The 21,783-nt window shown below is 44.5% G+C and overlaps 1 pseudogene; it reads right to left on the bottom strand.

The window, feature by feature from the left end:
• The window catches only part of LOC135536472 (ryanodine receptor 2-like), a 317,124-nt pseudogene that overhangs the window by 55,659 nt on the left and 239,682 nt on the right, over positions 1 to 21,783 (bottom strand).

Here is a 21,783-nt window from a genome sequence, read left to right as displayed (position 1 = left end):
ACATGATACACCTGGGACACATGATACACCTGGGACACATGATACACCTGGGACACATGATACACCTGGGACACAAGATACACAAGATACACCTGGGACACAAGATACACCTGGGACACATGATACACCTGGGACACATGATACACCTGGGACACATGATACACCTGGGACACATGATACACCTGGGACACATGATACACCTGGGACACAAGATACACCTGGGACACATGATACACCTGGGACACAAGATACACAAGATACACCTGGGACACAAGATACACCTGGGACACATGATACACCTGGGACACATGATACACCTGGGACACATGATACACCTGGGACACATGATACACCTGGGACACAAGATACACAAGATACACCTGGGACACAAGATACACAAGATACACCTGGGACACAAGATACACCTGGGACACATGATACACCTGGGACACATGATACACCTGGGACACATGATACACCTGGGACACAAGATACACCTGGGACACATGATACACCTGGGACACAAGATACACAAGATACACCTGGGACACAAGATACACCTGGGACACATGATACACCTGGGACACATGATACACCTGGGACACATGATACACCTGGGACACATGATACACCTGGGACACATGATACACCTGGGACACATGATACACCTGGGACACAAGATACACCTGGGACACAAGATACACCTGGGACACATGATACACCTGGGACACAAGATACACAAGATACACCTGGGACACAAGATACACCTGGGACACATGATACACCTGGGACACATGATACACCTGGGACACATGATACACCTGGGACACATGATACACCTGGGACACATGATACACCTGGGACACATGATACACCTGGGACACATGATACACCTGGGACACAAGATACACCTGGGACACAAGATACACCTGGGACACATGATACACCTGGGACACATGATACACCTGGGACACAAGATACACCTGGGACACAAGATACACCTGGGACACAAGATACACCTGGGACACATGATACACCTGGGACACAAGATACACCTGGGACACATGATACACCTGGGACACAAGATACACCTGGGACACAAGATACACCTGGGACACAAGATACACCTGGGACACATGATACACCTGGGACACATGATACACCTGGGACACATGATACACCTGGGACACATGATACACCTGGGACACAAGATACACCTGGGACACATGATACACCTGGGAAACAAGATACACCTGGGAAACAAGATACACCTGGGACACAAGATACACCTGGGACACAAGATACACCTGGGACACATGATACACCTGGGACACATGATACACCTGGGACACATGATACACCTGGGACACAAGATACACCTGGGACACATGATACACCTGGGACACATGATACACCTGGGACACATGATACACCTGGGACACATGATACACCTGGGACACATGATACACCTGGGACACATGATACACCTGGGACACAAGATACACAAGATACACCTGGGACACAAGATACACCTGGGACACATGATACACCTGGGACACATGATACACCTGGGACACAAGATACACCTGGGACACATGATACACCTGGGACACAAGATACACCTGGGACACATGATACACCTGGGACACATGATACACCTGGGACACATGATACACCTGGGACACATGATACACCTGGGACACAAGATACACCTGGGACACATGATACACCTGGGACACAAGATACACAAGATACACCTGGGACACAAGATACACCTGGGACACATGATACACCTGGGACACATGATACACCTGGGACACATGATACACCTGGGACACATGATACACCTGGGACACAAGATACACAAGATACACCTGGGACACAAGATACACAAGATACACCTGGGACACAAGATACACCTGGGACACATGATACACCTGGGACACATGATACACCTGGGACACATGATACACCTGGGACACAAGATACACCTGGGACACATGATACACCTGGGACACAAGATACACAAGATACACCTGGGACACAAGATACACCTGGGACACATGATACACCTGGGACACATGATACACCTGGGACACATGATACACCTGGGACACATGATACACCTGGGACACATGATACACCTGGGACACATGATACACCTGGGACACCTGGGACACATGATACACCTGGGACACAAGATACACCTGGGACACATGATACACCTGGGACACATGATACACCTGGGACACATGATACACCTGGGACACATGATACACCTGGGACACATAATACACATGGGACACATGATACACCTGGGACACATGATACACCTGGGACACATGATACACCTGGGACACATGATACACCTGGGACACATAATACACATGGGACACATGATACACCTGGGACACATGATACACCTGGGACACATGATACACCTGGGACACATGATACACCTGGGACACAAGATACACCTGGGACACATGATACACCTGGGACACAAGATACACAAGATACACCTGGGACACAAGATACACCTGGGACACATGATACACCTGGGACACATGATACACCTGGGACACATGATACACCTGGGACACATGATACACCTGGGACACATGATACACCTGGGACACATGATACACCTGGGACACAAGATACACCTGGGACACATGATACACCTGGGACACAAGATACACAAGATACACCTGGGACACAAGATACACCTGGGACACATGATACACCTGGGACACATGATACACCTGGGACACATGATACACCTGGGACACATGATACACCTGGGACACATGATACACCTGGGACACATGATACACCTGGGACACATGATACACCTGGGACACATGATACACCTGGGACACAAGATACACCTGGGACACAAGATACACCTGGGACACATGATACACCTGGGACACATGATACACCTGGGACACAAGATACACCTGGGACACAAGATACACCTGGGACACAAGATACACCTGGGACACATGATACACCTGGGACACAAGATACACCTGGGACACATGATACACCTGGGACACAAGATACACCTGGGACACAAGATACACCTGGGACACAAGATACACCTGGGACACATGATACACCTGGGACACATGATACACCTGGGACACATGATACACCTGGGACACATGATACACCTGGGACACAAGATACACCTGGGACACATGATACACCTGGGAAACAAGATACACCTGGGAAACAAGATACACCTGGGACACAAGATACACCTGGGACACAAGATACACCTGGGACACATGATACACCTGGGACACATGATACACCTGGGACACATGATACACCTGGGACACAAGATACACCTGGGACACATGATACACCTGGGACACATGATACACCTGGGACACATGATACACCTGGGACACATGATACACCTGGGACACATGATACACCTGGGACACATGATACACCTGGGACACAAGATACACAAGATACACCTGGGACACAAGATACACCTGGGACACATGATACACCTGGGACACATGATACACCTGGGACACAAGATACACCTGGGACACATGATACACCTGGGACACAAGATACACCTGGGACACATGATACACCTGGGACACATGATACACCTGGGACACATGATACACCTGGGACACATGATACACCTGGGACACAAGATACACCTGGGACACATGATACACCTGGGACACAAGATACACAAGATACACCTGGGACACAAGATACACCTGGGACACATGATACACCTGGGACACATGATACACCTGGGACACATGATACACCTGGGACACATGATACACCTGGGACACAAGATACACAAGATACACCTGGGACACAAGATACACAAGATACACCTGGGACACAAGATACACCTGGGACACATGATACACCTGGGACACATGATACACCTGGGACACATGATACACCTGGGACACAAGATACACCTGGGACACATGATACACCTGGGACACAAGATACACAAGATACACCTGGGACACAAGATACACCTGGGACACATGATACACCTGGGACACATGATACACCTGGGACACATGATACACCTGGGACACATGATACACCTGGGACACATGATACACCTGGGACACATGATACACCTGGGACACCTGGGACACATGATACACCTGGGACACAAGATACACCTGGGACACATGATACACCTGGGACACATGATACACCTGGGACACATGATACACCTGGGACACATGATACACCTGGGACACATAATACACATGGGACACATGATACACCTGGGACACATGATACACCTGGGACACATGATACACCTGGGACACATGATACACCTGGGACACATAATACACATGGGACACATGATACACCTGGGACACAAGATACACCTGGGACACATGATACACCTGGGACACATGATACACCTGGGACACAAGATACACCTGGGACACAAGATACACCTGGGACACAAGATACACCTGGGACACACGATACACCTGGGACACATGATACACCTGGGACACAAGATACACCTGGGACACATGATACACACGATACACCTGGGACACATGATACACCTGGGACACATGATACACCTGGGACACAAGATACACCTGGGACACAAGATACACCTGGGACACATGATACACCTGGGACACATGATACACCTGGGACACATGATACACCTGGGACACAAGATACACCTGGGACACAAGATACACCTGGGACACATGATACACCTGGGACACATGATACACCTGGGACACACGATAGACCTGGGACACATGATACACCTGGGACACAAGATACACCTGGGACACAAGATACACCTGGGACACAAGATACACCTGGGACACAAGATACACCTGGGACACATGATACACCTGGGACACAAGATACACCTGGGACACACATCACATGATCCGAGTCTGGAATGGGTGAGAAACATGGCAGTGATCTGAGTCTGGAATGGGTGAGACACATGGCTGTGATCCGAGTCTGGAATGGGTGAGACACATGGCAGTGATCTGAGTCTGGAATGGGTGAGAAACATGGCTGTGATCTGAGTCTGGAATGGGTGAGACACATGGCTGTGATCCGAGTCTGGAATGGGTGAGACACATGGCAGTGATCTGAGTCTGGAATGGGTGAGAAACATGGCAGTGATCTGAGTCTGGAATGGGTGAGACACATGGCTGTGATCTGAGTCTGGAATGGGTGAGAAACATGGCAGTGATCTGAGTCTGGAATGGGTGAGACACATGGCAGTGATCTGAGTCTGGAATGGGTGAGAAACATGGCAGTGATCTGAGTCTGGAATGGGTGAGAAACATGGCAGTGATCTGAGTCTGGAATGGGTGAGAAACATGGCAGTGATCTGAGTCTGGAATGGGTGAGAAACATGGCAGTGATCTGAGTCTGGAATGGGTGAGAAACATGGCAGTGATCTGAGTCTGGAATGGGTGAGACACATGGCAGTGATCTGAGTCTGGAATGGGTGAGAAACATGGCAGTGATCTGAGTCTGGAATGGGTGAGACACATGGCAGTGATCTGAGTCTGGAATGGGTGAGAAACATGGCAGTGATCTGAGTCTGGAATGGGTGAGACACATGGCAGTGATCTGAGTCTGGAATGGGTGAGAAACATGGCAGTGATCTGAGTCTGGAATGGGTGAGAAACATGGCAGTGATCTGAGTCTGGAATGGGTGAGAAACATGGCAGTGATCTGAGTCTGGAATGGGTGAGAAACATGGCAGTGATCTGAGTCTGGAATGGGTGAGAAACATGGCAGTGATCTGAGTCTGGAATGGGTGAGAAACATGGCAGTGATCTGAGTCTGGAATGGGTGAGAAACATGGCAGTGATCTGAGGTGAAGAAACATGGCAGTGATCTGAACCGAAGCAGCATTTTATTCCAGAGTCTTTGAGCCAATAAAGTACGATTATGCAAATAGAGGGTAAACAGAGTTGTTGACCTCCTTTATATTAGGTCCTTGTAGAAGCAGTAGTTCTGAGTCTAAACTGGGACAACTGAGCATGCCCAGCAGGCCAACAGTATACGGACTGTGTTTAAAAGGCTGCCTCTAAAGTAATGATGCTAATGAAAAGAAGACGACAGGCTGGTGACACAGTGGGGCTGTGACACGTCCACTGTAATGTTACCAACTCTGACAACATAAAGATAACTTGGCGACTGAACTTCATGTTGGAGAGAGAAAGAGAAACAGGCTTGAAAGTGCTTCGGATGATACAGTGAGGTAAAACAGAGTTAATCACTGGGATATAGATAGCTACTTTGATGCGTTTCAGATAAGAGTCTCAATGACCGGTGTGACCTCATAGTGAAGGCTTGCTCCTTTACACTGCCCAGGCTACGGGAGAAAAAAACATCTATTTCAAATTGCTGCTAGTATTTTCAATGGTTTAGAAAGCTAAAATACAAGGTCACACTAGAACATATATTTGGTAAGTGCACTTTCAGGCATATTTCACCATGACAGACCAGATATGAAGTCTCATTAAGTGGCTAATTGGTCAACAGGGGATATGTTTCCCCGCCAAACTGACTCTGTACCGTAATACCCTGTATATAGCCTCCACACTGACTCTGTACCGTAATACCCTGTATATAGCCTCCACATTGACTCTGTACCGGTACCCCCTGTATATAGCCTCTACATTGACTCTGTACCGTAATACCCTGTATATAGCCTCCACATTGACTCTGTACCGTAATACCCTGTATATAGCCTCCACATTGACTCTGTACCGGTACCCCCTGTATATAGTCTCCACATTGACTCTGTACCGTAATACCCTGTATATAGCCTCCACGTTGACTCTGTACCGTAATACCCTGTATATAGCCTCCACGTTGACTCTGTACCGTAATACCCTGTATATAGCCTCCACATTGACTCTGTACCGGTACACCCTGTATATAGCCTCCACATTGACTCTGTACCGTAATACCCTGTATATAGCCTCCACATTGACTCTGTACCGTAATACCCTGTATATAGCCTCCACATTGACTCTGTACCGGTACACCCTGTATATAGCCTCCACATTGACTCTGTACCGTAATACCCTGTATATAGCCTCCACGTTGACTCTGTACCGTAATACCCTGTATATAGCCTCCACGTTGACTCTGTACCGTAATACCCTGTATATAGCCTCCACATTGACTCTGTACCGGTACACCCTGTATATAGCCTCCACATTGACTCTGTACCGTAATACCCTGTATATATCCTCCACATTGACTCTGTACCGGTACCCCCTGTATATAGCCTCCACATTGACTCTGTACCGGTACCCCTGTATATAGCCTCCACATTGACTCTGTACCGGTACCCCCTGTATATAGCCTCCACATTGACTCTGTACCGTAACACCCTGTATATAGTCTCCACATTGACTCTGTACCGTAACACCCTGTATATAGCCTCCACATTGACTCTGTACCGTAACACCCTGCATATAGTCTCCACATTAACTCTGTACCGTAATACCCTGTATATAGCCTCCACATTAACTCTGTACCGTAATACCCTGTATATAGCCTCCACATTGACTCTGTACCGGTACCCCCTGTATATAGCCTCCACATTGACTCTGTATCGTAATACCCTGTATATAGCCTCCACGTTGACTCTGTACCGTAATACCCTGTATATAGCCTCCACAATGACTCTGTACCGTAATACCCTGTATATAGCCTCCACATTGACTCTGTACCGGTACACCCTGTATATAGCCTCCACATTGACTCTGTACTGTAATACCCTGTATATAGCCTCCACATTGACTCTGTACCGGTACCCCTGTATATAGCCTCCACGTTGACTCTGTACCGTAATACCCTGTATATAGCCTCCACGTTGACTCTGTACCGGTAACCCCTGTATATAGCCTCCACATTGACTATGTACCGGTACCCCCTGTATATAGCCTCCACATTGACTCTGTACCGGTACTCCCTGTATATAACCTCCACATTGACTCTGTACTGGTACCCCTGTATATAGCCTCCACATTGACTCTGTACCGGTACACCTGTATATAGTCTCCACATTGACTCTGTACCGGTACACCCTGTATATAGCCTCCACATTGACTCTGTACCGGTACCCCCTGTATATAGTCTCCACATTGACTCTGTACCGGTACCCCCTGTATATAGTCTCCACATTGACTCTGTACCGGTACCCCCTGTATATAGCCTCCACATTGACTCTGTACCGGTACCCCCTGTATATAGCCTCCACATTGACTCTGTACCAGTGCCCCCTGTATATAGCGTCCACATTGACTCTGTACCGTAATACCCTGTATATAGCCTCCACATTGACTCTGTACCGTAATACCCTGTATATAGCCTCCACACGAAAGCATCATGTGCCAGTAGCCAGTAATTATTACCAACTCATGAAGCCGCTGTCTCCCATTACCATTTAGATATCATACAAACTAATATGGACTTTTCAAAGAGATATTCAGTGTAAATCAACAACAACAACAACAGAAACATGAATGAAAATACAATATCAGTTCAAAAACACAACATAAATAATTGGGGAAAGTTCATAGAAAAATGGACAATTTTCACGTAAAAAAACTGAAGTACAAGTACGGACACAAAAACAACAACAAAGGATACAACAACATCGACTACATCACAGCTGGACCAATCACAGAACACAGAATCAACAGCTGGACCAATCACAGGCACACAGGGTCAACAACTGGACCAATCAGAGGGGAGACACTTGGGTGATTGGGTAAACCTTCCACTAGGCACAGATCAGACCACTGAAGCCAATCAGCCACAGGTTGTTAATGCACAACAGACGACAGAGAGGGGAGGACACCACAAGTTCTCCTTATATATATATATATATATATGAATAACACACATCCAGCCAACTGCCACGACGGGAGACCAGAACAGACCAGACCACCACTTCACTTCAAAACAGCTCACTGATCTTACATCTAGAGTTACAGCCAGATACAAACCCCAAGAGGGATGACAGGGAGAGAGAGAGAGGCTGGTTGCCTACAGTACAGCTCTACAACAGCATTACATGGCTCTAGGTTGGATAGAGAGAGAGAAGAGGTGAGATAGAAAGAGAGAGAGAGAGAGAGAGAGAGAGAGAGAAGAAAAGGTGAGAGAGAGAAGGTGAGAGAGAGAGAGAAAAGGTGAGAGAGAGAGAGAGAGAAGAGGTGAGAGAGAGAGAGGAGAGAGAGAGAGAGAGAAGAGGTGAGAGAGAGAGAGAAAGAGTGAGAGAGAGAGAAGAGGTGAGAGAGAGTGAGAAGAGGTGAGAGAGAGAGAAGAGAGAGAGAGGAGAGAGAGGAGAGAGAAGAGGTGAGAGAGAGTGAGAAGAGGTGAGAGAGTGAGAAGAGGTGAGAGAGTGAGAAAAGGTGAGAGAGAGTGAGAAGAGGTGAGAGAGAGAGAGAGAAGAGGTGAGAGAGAGAGAGAAGAGGTGAGAGAGAGAGAGAGAAGAGGTGAGAGAGAGTGAGAAGAGGTGAGAGTGAGTGAGAAGAGGTGAGAGAGAGTGAGTGAGAAGAGGTGAGAGAGTGAGAAGAGGTGAGAGAGAGTGAGAAGAGGTGAGAGTGAGAAAAGGTGAGAGAGAGTGAGAAGAGGTGAGAGAGAGAGAGAAGAGGTGAGAGAGAGAGAGAAGAGGTGAGAGAGAGAAGAGGTGAAAGAGAGAGAGAGAGAGGTGAGAGAGAGAGAGAAGAGGTGAGAGAGTGAGAGAAGAGGTGAGAGAGAGAGAGAGAGAGAGAGAGAGAGGTGAGAGAGAGAGAAGAGGTGAGAGAGAGGGAAGAGGTGAGAGAGAGTGAGAAGAGGTGAGAGAGAGAGAGAGAGAGAGAGAGAGAGAGAGAGAGAGAGAGGTGAGAGAGAGAGAGAGAGAGAGAGAAGAGGTGAGAGAGAGTGAGAAGAGAGAGAGAGGTGAGAGAGAGAGAGAGAGAGAAAGAGGTGAGAGAGAGAGTGAGAGAGAGAGTGAGAGAGAGAAGAGGTGAGAGAGAGAGAGAGAGAGAGAGAGAGAGAAGAGGTGAGAGAGAGAGAGGTGAGAAGAGGTGAGAGAGAGAGAGAAGAGAGAGAGAGAGAGAGAAGAGAGAGGTGAGAGAGAGAGAAGAGGTGAGAGAGAGAGAAGAGGTGAGAGAGAGGGAAGAGGTGAGAGAGAGTGAGAAGAGGTGAGAGAGAGGTAAACCAGACCTCAGAACAGATTGACAGCGTCATGCTATAGTAAAGGCAGAGCAGCAGGATATAGGGAAGGAAGAGGCGTTTGACTCACGACCTGGACAGCTAATCACATCTAACAACACAAAGCTAACGAACGAACGACAGGAAAATGGCAGAAGTCATAATTACCACGCTCATGAGTGATGACTGAGGAGGGGAAGACAGTACATTAAATCAAAGAGAAAAAAAGGAAAGAAAGAAAGCAGAAGTCAAACAGATTACAAATAGCTTTCAATATGGTTTTCATATCGGTTTGTTTCTTTGCAAATAAATCAGTTTAGGGTGAAGAATAGCGCAGAGCAGAAGTTGTCACTGTAGAGAATTATGGAAACACGTTTGGGTCTTTGCGTGTCAAAAAAGATACACGTCAATTAACAATATTTGTCGTGTCAATATAAGCTTGTTGACCAATCAGGACCTGATTATGACACATAATAATTCACCACGTTCATACATGTTTTACTCAGTTATTACACATTGATTACAGTATCCACGTCGTGTTTCATATGTCATGTCGTGTTTCATATGTCATATCGTGTTTCATATGTCATTTCGAGTTTCATATGTCATGTCGGGTTTCATGTCGGGTTTCATATGTTATGTCGTGTTTCATATGTCATGTCGAGTTTCATATGTCATGTAGTTTCATATGTCATGTCATGTAGTGTTTCATATGTCATGTAGTGTTTCATATGTCATGTAGTTTCATATGTCATGTCATGTTTCATGTCATGTAGTGTTTCATATGTCATGTAATGTTTCATATGTCATGTCGAGTTTCAAATGTCATGTCATGTCGAGTTTCATATGTCATGTCGAGTTTCATATCGTGTTTCATATGTCATGTCGTGTTTCATATGTCATGTCGAGTTTCATATGTCATGTCAAGTTTCAAATGTTATGTCGTGTTTCATATGTCATGTCATGTCGAGTTTCATATGTCATGTAGTGTTTCATATGTCATGTCGTGTTTCATATGTCATGTCATGTCGAGTTTCATATGTCATGTAGTGTTTCATATGTCATGTCGTGTTTCATATGTCATGTCGAGTTTCATATGTCATGTCGAGTTTCATATGTCATGTCATGTCGAGTTTCATATGTCATGTCTAGTTTCATATGTCATGTCGTGTTTCATATGTCATGTCTAGTTTCATATGTCATGTCGAGTTTCATATGTCATGTCGTGTTTCAAATGTCATGTCGTGTTTCAAATGTCATGTCGTGTTTCCTATGTCATGTCGTGTTCCATATGCTATGATGCTGGTCAACAGACACACTTCTCCAGGCTCTGGACAGTGCTGGTCATAAAAAAACCTAGCTAGCTGATGGATGCAAACAATGTCCTTCCCCAAAAGCTTAGCAAAAAGACAAATCAGTTTCAGTAGCTATTTTGTTTAAAATATATTTGTTTAACTAGGCAATTCAGTTAAGAACAAATTCTTATTTACAATGACGGCCTACAGGGGGCAGAACGACAGATTTTTTTTTACCTTGTCAGCTCAGGGATTTGATCCAATACCCTTTCAGGTTACTGGCCCAATGCTCTAACCACTAGGCTATCTGCTCTAACCACTAGGCTATCTGCTCTAACCACAAGGCTACCTGCTCAAACCACTAGGCTACCTGCTCAAACCACTAGGCTACCTGCTGATTACTAGTCCAACATTCTAACCACTAGGCTACCTGCTGGTTACTAGTCCCAACGCTCTAACCACTAGGCTACCTGCTGGTTACTAGTCCAACACTCTAACCACTAGGCTACCTGCTGGTTACTAGTCCAACGCTCTAACCACAAGGCTACCTGCTGGTTACTGACCCAACACTCTAACCACTAGGCTACCTGCTGATTACTAGTCCAACACTCTAACCACTAGGCTACCTGCTGGTTACAAGTCCAACACTCTAACCACTAGGCTACCTGCTGGTTACTGACCCAACACTCTAACCACTAGGCTACCAGCTGGTCACTAGTCCAACACTCTAACCACTAGGCTACCTGCTGGTTACTAGTCCAACGCTCTAACCACCAGGCTACCTGCTGGTTACTGACCCAACACTCTAACCACTAGGCTAACTGCTCTAACCACTAGGCTACCTGCTGATTACTAGTCCAACACTCTAACCACTAGGCTACCTGCTGATTACTAGTCCAACACTCTAACCACTAGGCTACCTGCCACCCCTATCTATCTAGCTAGGTGTCATCATTTATACGACGGTTCTTATTTGATTAATGGTGGTCGGACCCATCTATGTGAAGCTAGCCACAATAAGGATTAGCCACAATAGTGGAATTTGCGGTTCGTCTTCAAAATAAAAGTCTCAATGAAAGTGATGCAAATTAATACAAATAGTGGAATCATGCCATAATGGAATAGATCATACTAAACGAGGTTGGAATGTTCTCATATAAATTCACAGAAACCTGTTGAAAACACACTGGATGTAGTAGACTTTAGAATGGCATTGGGATCTTATTATCCTTATTTCACTGTACAGCCTTACCTATGGGTTGTGGATCAATGACATGGGGTATCAGTCTCCTCAGTGACACCCAGAGAACATGAGCATCATAGCTCTCATTGCGTGACTCTGAAACAACTGTGAATCGATGTATTGCACCAGTCAACCCTACTATGTATTAAACACAATTCCAGAGGGAATCTCTGAGTAGGACATTGGGAAAAAGCACTTGGGTACTGAGTAGACTGATAACTTCATTTCATTGCTCCACATTCCAACACTCTGGCCTTTTTTAAAACATCTTAAGGATAGGGGGCACTATTTTGACATCTGGATGCAAATCCCAAAGTAAACTGTCTGCTACTCAGGCCCAGAATGATCTGCATATAATTGGTAGATTTGGATAGAAAACAATGTAGTTTCTAAAACTGTTAAAATGATGTCTGTGAGTGTAACAGAATTTATTTGGCAGGTGAAACACCGAGGACCGACCATCCAGGAAATCTTTTTTTTTTTGAGGTCACTCTCTTTTCAATTGATTTTCTAACTAGATTTATGAGGGACCTGGTTGCAAATTCCACTATTGTGGCGAGCTTCAAAACAAGCCGGTTAGCCGGGTTAAGCCACACTACCCACATAAAGCTAACTGGCTGCTTATAAGGTTAGTTTTGGGAAGCAGGGTTAAGTAGCTGACTAGCTAGTTATTTCAATATGAGAACAACAAGTAGCTACCTAGCTAATACTTACTCACATGGATTCCTAAATCGTTGCTAAGAATAGTGAAAATTAATGCAGTTTCTACTGGTAATTGTTTAAGGCTGGTTGCATTGGTGCTAGCTAGGTGCCAAACTAAAGCTAGCTAGCTACCAAGTTAAAGCTAGCTAGCGAGGTAACAAACTAAAGCTAGCTAGCTACCCAATAAATTGCTAATAGCATCTGTATCAAATATTTTTGCAAACATGTTTGATCCTGATTTAATTTCAAATGCTCCCACAGACGTTTTCCCATTCGATGGAATAGATAATGTGTTATTACCTAGATAATGTGTTATTACCTAGATAATGTGTTATTACCTAGATAATGTGTTATTAAGTAGATAATGTGTTATTACCTAGATAATGTGTTATTAACTAGATAATGTGTTATTACCTAGATAATGTGTTAATACCTAGATAATGTGTTAATACCTAGATAATGTGTTAATACCTAGATAATGTGTTATTACCTAGATAATGTGTTATTACCTAGGTAATGTGTTAATACCTAGATAAGGTACTGTACAGCTTTGACAGAGACGCTTGGCTTGTTATTTGACGTGTCAAATTAAAAGCTTATTTGAAGTGTCCAATAGTGTTATTTGACATATATCTTTTTTGACACACAAAGACCCAAACGGTGTTCCAAAGAGAATAAAGAAAAGAGAATTTAGAATAGGAATTAAGTTGGTCAGAGTTCTAGAAGACTGCACATTGTAGAGAATTTAGAAAAGGAAAAGAGTTGGTCAGAGTTCTAGAAGACTGCACATTGTAGAGAATTTAGAATAGGAATGAAGTTGGTCAGAGTTCTAGAAGACTGCACATCGTAGAGAATTTAGAATAGGAATTAAGTTGGTCAGAGTTCTAGAAGACTGCACATTGTAGAGAATTTAGAATAGGAAAAGAGTTGGTCAGAGTTCTAGAAGACTGCACATTGTAGAGAATTTAGAAAAGGAAAAGAGTTGGTCAGAGTTCTAGAAGACTGCACATTGTAGAGAATTTAGAATAGGAATTAAGTTGGTCAGAGTTCTAGAAGACTGCACATCGTAGAGAATTTAGAATAGGAATTAAGTTGGTCAGAGTTCTAGAAGACTGCACATTGTAGAGAATTTAGAACAGGAAAAGAGTTGGTCAGAGTTCTAGAAGACTGCACATCGTAGAGAATTTAGAATAAGAATTAAGTTGGTCAGAGTTCTAGAAGACTGCACATTGTAGAGAATTTAGAATAGGAATTAAGTTGGTCAGAGTTCTAGAAGACTGCACATTGTAGAGAATTTAGAATAGGAATTAAGTTGGTCAGAGTTCTAGAAGACTGCACATTGTAGAGAATTTAGAATAGGAATTAAGTTGGTCAGAGTTCTAGAAGACTGCACATTGTAGAGAATTTAGAACAGGGTACTGTGACAAAACAGTTGGTTGATTATTCATAACCCCCCCAGGAAGGAAGTGCCATAAGAACAGTGAGCACAGCAGAGTGTATGACAGAAAACCTTCCAGATGCCAGTCCTCCTACTAACATTAACAATGATGATTTTGAAGGTTTTATTATGTCGCAAAAAAAAGTAATATATACTAAGTTTTGCGCTGATTAACGATTGTTGTTTGTTTGTTCAACCCTGTGGCTCCACTGATTCACTCTGCTTGTGCTGATTGACTTGCGTCTGGGATAAGCTTTATGCTGATTGACTTGCGTATGGGATAAGCTTTGTGCTGATTGACTTGCGTATGGGATAAGCTTTGTGCTGATTGACTTGCGTATGGGATAAGCTTTGTGCTGATTGACTTGCGTATGGGATAAGCTTTGTGCTGATTGACTTGTGTCTGGGATAAGCTTTGTGCTGATTGACTTGCATATGGGATAAGCTTTGTGCTGATTGACTTGCGTATGGGATAAGCTTTGTGCTGATTGACTTGCGTCTGGGATAAGCTTTGTGCTGATTGACTTGTGTATGGGATAAGCTTTGTGCTGATTGACTTGTGTCTGTGATAAGCTTTGTGCTGATTGACTTGCGTATGGGATAAGCTTTGTGCTGATTGACTTGTGTCTGTGATAAGCTTTGTGCTGATTGACTTGTGTCTGGGATAAGCTTTGTGCTGATTGACTTGCGTATGGGATAAGCTTTGTGCTGATTGACTTGTGTCTGTGATAAGCTTTGTGCTGATTGACTTGTGTCTGGGATAAGCTTTGTGCTGATTGACTTGCGTATGGGATAAGCTTTGTGCTGATTGACTTGTGTCTGGGATAAGCTTTGTGCTGATTGACTTGTGTCTGGGATAAGCTTTGTGCTGATTGACTTGTGTCTGGGATAAGCTTTGTGCTGATTGACTTGCATATGGGATAAGCTTTGTGCTGATTGACTTGTGTCTGGGATAAGCTTTGTGCTGATTCACTTGTGTCTGGGATAAGCTTTGTGCTGATTGACTTGCGTCTGGGATAAGCTTTGTGCTGATTGACTTGTGTCTGGGATAAGCTTTGTGCTGATTGACTTGCGTATGGGATAAGCTTTGTGCTGATTGACTTGTGTCTGGGATAAGCTTTGTGCTGATTGACTTGTGTATGGGATAAGCTTTGTGCTGATTGACTTGAGTCTGAGATAAGCTTTGTGCTGATTGACTTGTGTCTGGGATAAGCTTTGTGCTGATTGACTTGTGTCTGGGATAAGCTTTGTGCTGATTGACTTGTGTCTGGGATAAGCTTTGTGCTGATTGACTTGCATATGGGATAAGCTTTTTGCTGATTGACTTGCGTCTGGGATAAGCTTTGTGCTGATTGACTTGCGTCTGGGATAAGCTTTGTGCTGATTGACTTGCGTCTGGGATAAGCTTTGTGCTGATTGACTTGCGTATGGGATAAGCTTTGTGCTGATTGACTTGTGTCTGGGATAAGCTTTGTGCTGATTGACTTGTGTCTGGGATAAGCTTTGTGCTGATTGACTTGCGTATGGGATAAGCTTTGTGCTGATTGACTTGCATATGGGATAAGCTTTGTGCTGATTGACTTGCGTATGGGATAAGCTTTTTGCTGATTGACTTGCGTCTGGGATAAGCTTTGTGCTGATTGACTTGCGTCTGGGATAAGCTTTGTTGTCAATGTATCCTTTAAAAAAACAATTGTCAAAGAGAAAACACAGGGAATTTGTTCATCGCCTGACTAGCATATTGGAAACGCCGCTATAAATTACCATCAACTTTGATTCATTCTTAGAAGGGTTGTCCATCCATCCAGCCTTTGAATACAACATTGACCACAACACAGGTAGAATGTGGCACCCATGGACAACACATGGGAGGTTAGTAAATAACTGAAGAGCACAAAGACATTTGACGTGGACAGCAGGAAATGAAAAGTGATTGTTGACAGACGTAGACAGACGACACAGATACAGGAGTTGCTCTACTTTCAGTGTCCAAATCCAACACAACTCCTGTTCAGTCAATGAGATGACGAAACAAAAAGACAAAGGAAGAAAACCAGGATGAATTTGGACAAGGCACAACGACAACACGATATATATTAAACATATCTTAAATATGTATCTTAAATATCTTATATATATATATATATAATACGTATATGTTTACTCTTCTATTATGTCCATGTGTGTTCTGATATGATACCCATTCTTCCCCTCTTAATTACTGAAAATATTGTGAAGGCATTATGGTGAGAACTCTCCCATATTCAGCATGTGTTGTACAGAGACAGTGGGACATTACCTTTAATTAACATAGACAGTAGGAGACAGTAGGACATTACCTTTAATTAGTGTTTCTACTTGTCGGTAGTTAATATGTACCTGATCCCTCCTCTGTCACCATGCCCAGTCCCTCTGCTTTATTCTGGCGCTCAAACGCATTCAGGTCCAGAACACTGGAACAGAGAGACAGAGAGGTTAACGACATATTTACACACCGAACACTCCACCGAACGGAGCGAGAGACGTGAGGATGAGGAGGGTACAGCAGTACCTGCACGACTGCATCAGACCAGCCAGACTCTGGAAGAAACCCACGTCCTTCTTGTCTTTCAGGTAGTCCAGCATTTTCTGTCAGAGAGACACGGAGACATGAGAGAGTAAACTCTACAGAGACATGAGAGAGTAAACACTACAGAGACATGAGGGAGTAAACACTACAGAGACATGAGAGAGTAAACACTACAGAGACATGAGAGAGTAAACACTACAGAGACATGAGAGAGTAAACACTACAGAGACACAGAGACATGAGAGAGTAAACACTACAGAGACATGAGAGAGTAAACACTCCAGAGACATGAGAGAGTAAACACTACAGAGACATGAGAGAGTAAACACTACAGAGACATGAGAGAGTAAACACTACAGAGACATGAAAGAGTAAACACTACAGAGACATGAGAGAGTAAACACTACAGAGACACAGAGACATGAGAGAGTAAACACTACAGAGACATGAGAGAGTAAACACTACAGAGACATGAGAGAGTAAACACTACAGAGACATGAGAGAGTAAACACTCCAGAGACATGAGAGAGTAAACACTACAGAAACATGAGTCAGGTTTCAAGACTAGTCATTCAACTGAGACTGCTCTTCTCTGCATCACGGAGGCGCTCCGCACTGCTAAAGCTAACTCTCTCTCCTCTGCTCTCATCCTTCTAGACCTATCGGCTGCCTTCGATACTGTGAACCATCAGATCCTCCTCTCCACCCTCTCCGAGTTGGGCATCTCCGGCGCGGCCCACGCTTGGATTGCGTCCTACCTGACAGGTCGCTCCTACCAGGTGGCGTGGCGAGAATCTGTCTCCTCGCCACGCGCTCTCACCACTGGTGTCCCCCAGGGCTCTGTTCTAGGCCCTCTCCTATTCTCGCTATACACCAAGTCACTTGGCTCTGTCATAACCTCACATGGTCTCTCCTATCATTGCTATGCAGACGACACACAATTAATCTTCTCCTTTCCCCCTTCTGATGACCAGGTGGCGAATCGCATCTCTGCATGTCTGGCAGACATATCAGTGTGGATGACGGATCACCACCTCAAGCTGAACCTCGGCAAGACGGAGCTGCTCTTCCTCCCGGGGAAGGACTGCCCGTTCCATGATCTCGCCATCACGGTTGACAACTCCATTGTGTCCTCCTCCCAGAGCGCTAAGAACCTTGGCGTGATCCTGGACAACACCCTGTCGTTCCCAACCAACATCATGGCGGTGGCCCGTTCCTGTAGGTTCATGCTCTACAACATCCGCAGAGTACGACCCTGCCTCACACAGGAAGCGGCGCAGGTCCTAATCCAGGCACTTGTCATCTCCCGTCTGGATTACTGCAACTCGCTGTTGGCTGGGCTCCCTGCCTGTGCCATTAAACCCCTACAACTCATCCAGAACGCCGCAGCCCGTCTGGTGTTCAACCTTCCCAAGTTCTCTCACGTCACCCCGCTCCTCCGCTCTCTCCACTGGCTTCCAGTTGAAGCTCGCATCCGCTACAAGACCATGGTGCTTGCCTACGGAGCTGTGAGGGGAACGGCACCGCAGTACCTCCAGGCTCTGATCAGGCCCTACACCCAAGCAAGGGCACTGCGTTCATCCACCTCTGGCCTGCTCGCCTCCCTACCATTGAGGAAGTACAGTTCCCGCTCAGCCCAGTCAAAACTGTTCGCTGCTCTGGCCCCCAATGGTGGAACAAACTCCCCTCACGACGCCAGGACAGCGGAGTCAATCACCACCTTCCGGAGACACCTGAAACCCCACCTCTTCAAGGAATACCTAGGATAGGATAAGTAATCCTTCTCACCACCACCCCCCCTTAATGATTTAGATGCACTATTGTAAAGTGGCTGTTCCACTGGATGTCAGAAGGTGAATTCACCAATTTGTAAGTCGCTCTGGATAAGAGCGTCTGCTAAATGACTTAAATGTAAATGTAAATGAGAGAGTGAACACTCCAGAGACATGAGAGAGGAAACACTAGATACCAGGTCAGTTTAATGGTAGATACCAGGTCGATAAGTGACTGATGGTAGACTGATGCAGTTTAATGGTAGATACCAGGTCGATAAGTGACTGATGGTAGATTGATGCAGTTTAATTGATGCAGTTTAATGGTAGATACCAGGTCGATAAGTGACTGATGGTAGATTGATGCAGTTTAATGGTAGATACCAGGTCGATAAGTGACTGATGGTAGATTGACGCAGTTTAATGGTAGATACCAGGTCGATAAGTGACTGATGGTAGACTGATGCAGTTTAATGGTAGATACCAGGTCGATAAGTGACTGATGGTAGATTGATGCAGTTTAATGGTAGATACCAGGTCGATAAGTGACTGATGGTAGATTGATGCAGTTTAATGGTAGATACCAGGTCGATAAGTGACTGATGGTAGATTGACGCAGTTTAATGGTAGATACCAGGTTGATAAGTGACTGATGGTAGATTGATGCAGTTTAATGGTAGATACCAGGTCGATAAGTGACTGATGGTAGATTGATGCAGTTTAATGGTAGATACCAGGTTGATAAGTGACTGATGGTAGATTGATGCAGTTTATATATATATAATGGTAGATAAAAGGTCGATAAGTGACTGATGGTAGAATGATGCAGTTTAATGGTAGATACCAGGTCGATAAGTGACTGATGGTAGATTGATGCAGTTTAATGGTAGATACCAGGTCGATAAGTGACTGATGGTAGATTGATGCAGTTTAATGGTAGATACCAGGCCGATAAGTGACTGATGGTAGATTGATGCAGTTTAATGGTAGATACCAGGTCGATAAGTGACTGATGGTAGATTGATGCAGTTTAATGGTAGATACCAGGCCGATAAGTGACTGATGGTAGATTGATGCAGTTTAATGGTAGATACCAGGTCGATAAGTGACTGATGGTAGATTGACGCAGTTTAATGGTAGATACCAGGTCGATAAGTGACTGATGGTAGACTGATGCAGTTTAATGGTAGATACCAGGTCGATAAGTGACTGATGGTAGATTGATGCAGTTTAATGGTAGATACCAGGTCGATAAGTGACTGATGGTAGATTGATGCAGTTTAATGGTAGATACCAGGTCGATAAGTGACTGATGGTAGATTGACGCAGTTTAATGGTAGATACCAGGTTGATAAGTGACTGATGGTAGATTGATGCAGTTTAATGGTAGATACCAGGTCGATAAGTGACTGATGGTAGATTGATGCAGTTTAATGGTAGATACCAGGTTGATAAGTGACTGATGGTAGATTGATGCAGTTTATATATATATAATGGTAGATAAAAGGTCGATAAGTGACTGATGGTAGAATGATGCAGTTTAATGGTAGATACCAGGTCGATAAGTGACTGATGGTAGATTGATGCAGTTTAATGGTAGATACCAGGCCGATAAGTGACTGATGGTAGATTAATGCAGTTTAATGGTAGATACCAGGTCGATAAGTGACTGATGGTAGATTGATGCAGTTTAATGGTAGATACCAGGTCGATAAGTGACTGATGGTAGATTGATGGAGTTTAATGGTAGATAAAAGGTCGATAAGTGACTGATGGTAGACTGATGCAGTTTAATGGTAGATACCAGGTCGATAAGTGACTGATGGTAGACTGATGCAGTTTAATGGTAGATACCAGGTCGATAAGTGACTGATGGTAGATTGATGCATTTTAATGATAGATACCAGGTCCTTAAGTGACTGATGGTAGATTGATGCAGTTTAATGGTAGATACCAGGTCGATAAGTGACTGATGGTAGATTGATGCAGTTTAATGGTAGATACCAGGTCGATAAGTGACTGATGGTAGACTGATGCAGTTTAATGGTAGATACCAGGTCCATAAGTGACTGATGGTAGATTGATGCAGTTTAATGGTAGATACCAGGTCGATAAGTGACTGATGGTAGATTGATGCAGTTTAATGGTAGATACCAGGCCGATAAGTGACTGATGGTAGATTGATGCAGTTTAATGGTAGATACCAGGTCCATAAGTGACTGATGGTAGATTGATGCAGTTTAATGGTAGATACCAGGTCGATAAGTGACTGATGGTAGATTGATGCAGTTTAATGGTAGATACCAGGCCGATAAGTGACTGATGGTAGATTGATACAGTTTAATGGTAGATACCAGGTCGATAAGTGACTGATGGTAGATTAATGCAGTTTAATGGTAGATACCAGGTCGATAAGTGACTGATGGTAGATTGATGCAGTTTAATGGTAGATACCAGGTCGATAAGTGACTGATGGTAGACTGATGCAGTTTAATGGTAGATACCAGGTCCATAAGTGACTGATGGTAGATTGA

The sequence above is a fragment of the Oncorhynchus masou genome, unplaced genomic scaffold (genome assembly GCF_036934945.1).
Source record: "Oncorhynchus masou masou isolate Uvic2021 unplaced genomic scaffold, UVic_Omas_1.1 unplaced_scaffold_623, whole genome shotgun sequence".
In the NCBI taxonomy this organism is placed as follows: domain Eukaryota; kingdom Metazoa; phylum Chordata; class Actinopteri; order Salmoniformes; family Salmonidae; genus Oncorhynchus; species Oncorhynchus masou.
This window is presented reverse-complemented; position numbering and strand designations above follow the sequence as displayed.